General features: G+C 34.9%; 1 long non-coding RNA gene across 1 annotated transcript; it reads right to left on the bottom strand.

Moving 5' to 3' along the window:
• Positions 1–1,899: 1,899 nt before the first annotated feature.
• Positions 1,900–5,875, bottom strand: LOC131249767 (uncharacterized). The gene is made up of 3 exons (XR_009172863.1): positions 5,145–5,875; positions 2,559–2,618; positions 1,900–2,140 (listed from the first exon to the last, which is right to left on the bottom strand). It is a non-coding gene; the product is annotated as an uncharacterized LOC131249767 (long non-coding RNA).
• Between the last annotated feature and the right edge of the window lie 1,296 nt (positions 5,876–7,171).

The raw sequence follows: 7,171 nt of genomic DNA, 5'->3' as shown, positions 1-7,171 counted from the left end.
TCACTAAAAATAGGTTTTCCCAGGTTCACCCAAAACCTTTACAATTGTGTCTTTGTCTGTGGGCTTACACAATTAAAAAACCCCACTTCGAGTTTTCTGGCTCTCCTCGGATAACCAATATAACAAGATTTTTCTAGCAAATCTTGAAAGAAACTAAAAGAAAGGAATTTACAATTAAATGTAAAATACCTAATTATCTCCTTCGTTGTAGCGGCCAGGTAGAACCAAATCGAGTAGATGATTGAATGTCCAAGTTCAATGTCCAGTACTCAATTACAATGGTTCTAATTCTAATAGATTTTAAATTAAACCGAATAGGGCTTGCCTTAATTGATTTTGATTCCAAAGAAAGGGAATAACAATTCCTCTTATCAAATTAGATTGGAATAGCAGAAACAAAATCAATTAAATAAAGCTAAGGAAAGAGAATATTAAATAAGCACACTTAGCTTAGATGGAGCACAGAATTATCTCTCAGAAGTTCGACGAAGATTGGCTTGAATGGATTAATTAATTCGATGATTTCTTCTGAGATTCGTGCACTACTTATAGGTGAGCAGATCGTGTCTTCGACTGGTCTAGGGAGATCTTCGACTAGTCGAAGCACTAACAGATATTTGAAAGATCCGGTGAGATAACCGTTCTACGACCGGTCGAAGGTCTCCTTCGATCGTCGTAGGTCACCTTCGATCGTCGTAGGTTTCCTTTGTCGAAGAACCTATAATACATCGCTGGATTTCGAGTCAAAGATTTTCGACTGGTCGTAGATGCAGTCGACACTGTTCCTTCGACTGGTCGAACAGATTCCTGGACTAGTCGAAGCCTAACAGATTTTATCTGAAATTTGTAACAAACTTACGACTGATAGAGGAATTTCTTAGACTGGTCGAAGCAACTCTAGGACTAGTCGAAGAACAGACCAAACTCATGTAAAATAACATTCGACTTATGTATCCAGAATGACCTACTTCTAAGGTCAACCTATGGTCAGTCAAACCTCAACCATGAAGTAAGGACATTGAAACATTAGGAACTAATGACCTTGAAGTATGAGCTTTGAAGTCTTGATGTAGATCGATCTTGAAATCTTGATGTAGCTCAATCTTGAAAGTGTCTTAAGTTCTTTACAAACTGCCTTGTACTCTGCTTGAAGTCTTGCAGCTTGAGTCTTGTCTTGTGAGCAGTTCTTGCATTCAAGATTGATCCTTGTACTTGTGAGCTTTGCTTATTGTGAACTTAGCTTGTTCATGAATGTTGATCCTTGTGAGAGCTTCACTTATGCAAGTTATATATAACAGTGATTTTGGCACCACAAATTTAACAACAGACAGGTTGTGAAAGATAGAACTGTGACCTCTTGCAAGGTTCCACACATCACTAAAGTTAAAGAAAGCACATAGCCATTGAACACTACCTATTTGCTTATATATAAATGATAAACATGGGTGGGTTGGGACAGGTTAGATTGAGTCAGGGTCAACTCAAGCCTGAGCCATTACTTAAATGGTCACATTTTCTTACCTAAGCCACAGCCATGTCCTTAAATGACTAGATTTTCTGAACAAATCACACCCGAAACCTTATAAACTCAACCGGTGCCTAGATTTTAACCAGGTTAGGTTGGCTAGCTAGTGGGTCGACCTGACAAACTGCTAGTCTTATGCACAAACACAGGTTGTTTTCCATCATATTGTATTTTGATTTCCAGCAAATACTCATCAACACTTATTACCCAGCATCAAAGTCTCAAATGCAGTAGATAATCATCAACATTTACCACCCAAAATCAGGTCTCAAACACATCTAGGAAATTTAACAAAAGTAGATTCCCAAAAAGGTTCAGAAATTTTGCTGGAGTTGAACAAATCTTATCATAGAGTTTCCAAGAGCAGAGAATAACTTCCTGAACTATACGATTTCCGAGAAGGTGGTAAATAGTAGATTCTAAATGCAGGAAACTTAAGGATCTTGCTTAAACTATGATAACATAGAAAATGGCAAGGAAATGCCGTGTGCCATGTAAGAACGACAAGGCTCGATATGGAAACATTATCTCATTTCTGTGGCTTCTTTTAATCACATTTCCATGACATTTTACACTGTTTCAGTTTCAATGATGGCCCACTGCTTCTGATAATCACTACAAGGGTAAAAAAATTACAAAAAGTAAGACTCATGAGATTGACATCGGTACAAATAGTGATAAAAATAGTTGGTAATGACAGGAGGCTAAGACCCACTTGACCTAAGATCAGACTAGAAGTTGAAATATAGTCATTGGGAGCTAAGAACTTAAACAAATTGGCAATCGATGTGCTATAAATGGGTAGACCAGATGTCAAAAGAGTTTCTCATGGAAGTAAAGATTTAAGAAAACTTTGATAGAGACAAGATGTTTACCTATGGTGAAAGTCCTAGGGACAACATCTAGTGAGGGGGGGAAGCAACACAAATAGAGATTAAATGAAAAGCATAAAAGTACTTAAATAGTGTACACATCAAATTATTTATGAAGAATAGGAATAAACAAAGATAAAATAAATAGTTAAAATTTTTACCATTTCAATATTGAACCTTGCAGTGGCAACATTGATCTGTGGGGCTAAAAATAGATAAGCCTGCATATAAAAATCTCAAGTTAGTTGGGCTTTTGAGGTCCTCAGATGGTAGTAAAAGAAGCCATTACTAATACATTTTATAAGAAAACCCTTGAAATTAACCATCTGGCAACAAACCAAGTTCCAAATAAACCCAACTTTAATTAAATCAAATCAACAATGAAAATAGGGAATTCTACATGAAAAATCATTTTTTTAAAAGGAACATTTTCTATAGAAATTCAAATAAGACAAACCCAGATGAAAATATGTGGCATATAACAAAAATCCAATTCACTAATTAAAAAATAACACCAGATTTTCAATTGAAATCACAATTTTCTATATTTGTATTGAGAGAGGAGGCATAAGAAATCAATCATTTGAAGTAGTTTATGTTCAAAATCTATGGTGTACATCCAAACACCTATTTTGGGCATGTTGAATAGGAAATGTCGGCATAAAATATTTTAATTTAGGTAGAGAGACCTCACTAAACCACTCATGGTTTAGAGCAGCTTTTGCTGTCATTCGCTACATTGAAAACTTTTTTTAAAAAATGAACAAAAACAAAAAGAAGCATTCATCCTCAATTACATATGCAAATGAACAAGACCCCATACTTTAAAAATAAAAACTAAAATAAAAATTAAAAAAAAAAAGTGGTAAAGTATGTGGGTAATACAAACCTTTTTTTTTTTTTATGAAGTCATACCCATATCCTGCATAGACGAAGTAATTTGGACAATTTGAACAGTACACACAAAAGGAATAGAAAAAACATGGTGAAGTATGTGCCAATTGTGCTACAACAATGCTCTCAATGTACACGTAGTGATGGTAAGGATCATGCATTCAATGTAAACTGCTAACAGTTTCACTTATAATGTAGGACCCAGAACATAGATGGTTTCAATCATCAAACCAACACATCATGTGGGCTCACCAATGGAAGATTTTCAAATGTAGGTAAAAGTTGTAAATCAATTACAACCTGCATTTACAGGAATTTTCAACGTCCAAACAGGCCCTGTAATCCATTTACCAACAATTAATTTAGCACTCACAGATTTTTTCCAACCAAAGCAAAACAAATAGCGGGGAAAAGTCCAATCAACGACTAGGATCATCTAATAAAACTCAATCATGCATAGGTAAGAAAACATAACCAAAGATGAAGAGACGAATTTATGTAAACACCTTCACGGGATTCATCAAGAAATGGATCACCATCAAGGACACATGGACAAACCTTAGTGGAGTAAACATGTTCATGCAATTCATCCAGAAAATTGTTACCATTATAATTTCCAACAAGTAAATAGAAAGGACTCTTCCTCTATTATTGAAAACCAATTTGTCCCACATGGATGATGGATTCCTGCTTGTTCAATCACATGTAACAACATGAACAAATACATGACAATCTATCCTATAAGAGTATGAGGAACACTGTAAGTTTGCTACTATTAAATGGATTATGTGTCAAGTCTTTAAAACTATAAACTAACCCTGAAGAAGTCAAATAACCAAAATTGAAACAAGTGTAGTTTGTTTCTACGATAGTTGTAAAGTGCATGATAAAGTGCAATTATGAAAATCAGACATGCTATGCTCTAAATCAAAAGTATGCTTTGTAAATAGAAAATTTGAAGACAAGCTTGATAATATAAGAATTCCATCTGTTATAAATGACCGAAGAAAATATGGCCAGTGGAAGTAGAGGATGGATTTCTTGCTCCCATGCTCTCTAGTATTGATTCTAGCCTGATGTAATCCAAAATTTCACATAGCTAAAGTGATTCTAGGTTGATCTGAGCAGTGTAACTAAACATAGATATGCTAGTGTCAAACACAGAATCACAGACAATGTGTCAAGCACATGGGACCCTAGAAAATAAACATGCTGACACTTTTTTTCATAACCAAAGAGAATTACAGAATGACACTACAACAAGATTCATATACCATAACCAAACAAACACAAACTGACTGATTTTTCTCAAAGCTTCTTTTTTTTTTCTTTTTTTTTTCATCTTTTTAAAAAAATGAAAACAAAACTATGGATCTTGTGTCTCAAAATTCTAATATGAATCTTAACCAATTCTAAAGAAAGTATAGCCAACCTGATGATTGGACCAGCCTATTCTAAAGAAATAGAAAGACCTAGAAAAAGAAGTCGCATAAAGGACTGAATGCAGGAGCTGATATTCTTTTAACTTGCACTATGTCAGGGCGCAGAAACTTTTCATGCACATCTTATATCAAATGTTCATAAATAAATAAAAGCAGAAGAAGCAGAAAATAGTACGGAAAGATGTTCTTCTTATGGGAATGTTCCACTGGAAGGATGAAGAAGATAGCTGCATAGCATATTGAATATTAAAGAAGCAACACTAAGGAAAGACAACAACAATGCTAAATTTTAGTGTCAGTCTTTAGTGAGAGCATGCTTGCAAGAATAATATTTTACAACTGTAATAGATTCATTTCAGAGATGGCCAAATGCAACCATAATAAAAGCTTCTTAACGGATTTGATTATTACCGTATGGTGTGCCAACAATCCACCCTGAGACAGAGCATACTTTTGTCCATTGTCTATCAAGATCATGGTCCACCTGAGAAACAATCATCACTGGAAGGTTGGTCCCATACATTAATATATATTGGATTTGCTGCATCTTCTCCGAATATGTGGCACACCATGCAGTAAAGTCATTTTGGGTGCATTGATCATCATCTCCAAGACCCACGGGGACAAGGTGCTTGCCACTTGTATAAAAGGAAAAAAGATATGAGCTACCATCAATGGACTAGGAGAATTGCAGAAAGGCAATGGGATGTAAGCACTTTCTATCATAACTAAAAGAAGCAAACTCAGTAACACTCTTGCCTTGTTAATTGCAATTAGATAATGATATTTAAAAAATGAGAGATATCTAGATAGCAAAGATAATGAAATCACCAAGAAGATTCATCAGTGCATGGAGATGACCATAAGCAAAGAAGAAGCAGACCTCCAATACAAGAAAAGTTACACTGGAATGACCATGACAGACCCTTTCTGACAGAATGATTAATGCTTTCTCCAGAGGATCAGTTCTCACAGATATCTCGTGAGAAGCAGAGAAGAAGCAAACCTCCAATACAAGAGAAGATTGTATGTTTTCTTATCAGCCAAAAAAAAAGAGGAGATTGTATGCTTTCAAATATCATTTTTGAAATCCAACAATAAATAGTGTTTTCACATTTATGTCATTTTTCAAAAGTGCATCATGTAAGTTCTGGTTCGGAAGTCCATTTAAATGCTTAAGAGAACACAGAAGTTGAGGTCGGCAACTATAGATTCATTATTAGCCCCAGTAGAAAACAACCAACTCACAATGAGAGAGAGAGAGAGAGAGAGAGAGAGAGAGAGAGATTTGACAGAAAACACATCTGACCTTCTCAAACTCTAAAAAGGTACCCTTCAGTAGTATAGACATCAAGGTCGTTAAAGAACTTATAGCACGTTGTTCCATTATGTTAGGACTCATTAACCCCATTGATCCAAATAATTCCTGAGAAATATCACCTGTCACCATGAAGCATTAATAAAAGAAGCAAACAAAATTATCTGAAACAAAAATTGTGCAGGAACATCCTAAATGGTGGTGCTCAGACGATAATGAGCACTACCATATTAAGCAAGAGGGTTAAGTACCAAAGCTAATAATGAGCACTTCTGAGCAGATTAGGTGGAAGTTGGCAAGAATATGTCTATCGAGATAAAAGGAAACTCTTAAACTACATACAAGTCAATTTAAGTGACACAGTGGAATCCTGAAGAATGTAAAGTAAAGAATGAAACTGGTTTCTGCCAAGTGAACATATTTTAGCAAGAACAACTACACACATGGTCTCTTGCATAGTTAAATGTTGAATGCACATGAACTAGCCCCATTTATAATAAAAACCTATTGCCCTTTCCAGGACATTATCCTAGAAATTTATGATCAAAATAAGGGGGTAGAAAGGAAAAGGTGAACACTAGATATTCTTGTGATGCATACAAAGACATTAAATTTCAAGTGAAAAACAAACAATCCATGTATTATTTTGTCAAAATGTATTCAAGATGAACCATCATTTTTATTTCATTTTATCAAATCTGATTTGTAGGGTTTAAATAGAAACATGTAGGGATTGATTTCATATGAAGTAGCTCACATTTTTTTTCAACCGCATCATCCCTTTACAACTTTTTTAGTATCACTTTCTAATTTAGGAAATAAATTCATTTAAACAGACCTCTTTGTAGAAGTTTTTTTTTTTTTAAATAAAAATAAATCCAAGGGTGTGCTTGGATACAAGGAAACCAAGGGAAAAATATATTAAAAAAGGCAATAATTATCTAATGATTATTGCCATGAAAATTGTTGAAAAGGGGATTCCATATTTAGGAGTCCTACTTGGATAGCAAGTGGAATCCTCAAAATCTTTAGACAACAGCCACCTAGCTTCATGTGCTAGAGAATCTTGTGTACAAGTCTAACTATGTAAGTGCTCATTTGGCAGCATGGAATCAGAGGG

The sequence above is a fragment of the Magnolia sinica genome, chromosome 1 (assembly GCF_029962835.1).
Source record: "Magnolia sinica isolate HGM2019 chromosome 1, MsV1, whole genome shotgun sequence".
In the NCBI taxonomy this organism is placed as follows: Eukaryota; Viridiplantae; Streptophyta; class Magnoliopsida; order Magnoliales; family Magnoliaceae; genus Magnolia; species Magnolia sinica.
The sequence above is the reverse complement of the archived record's forward strand: the minus strand, read 5'-3'. Positions and strand labels throughout refer to the sequence as shown.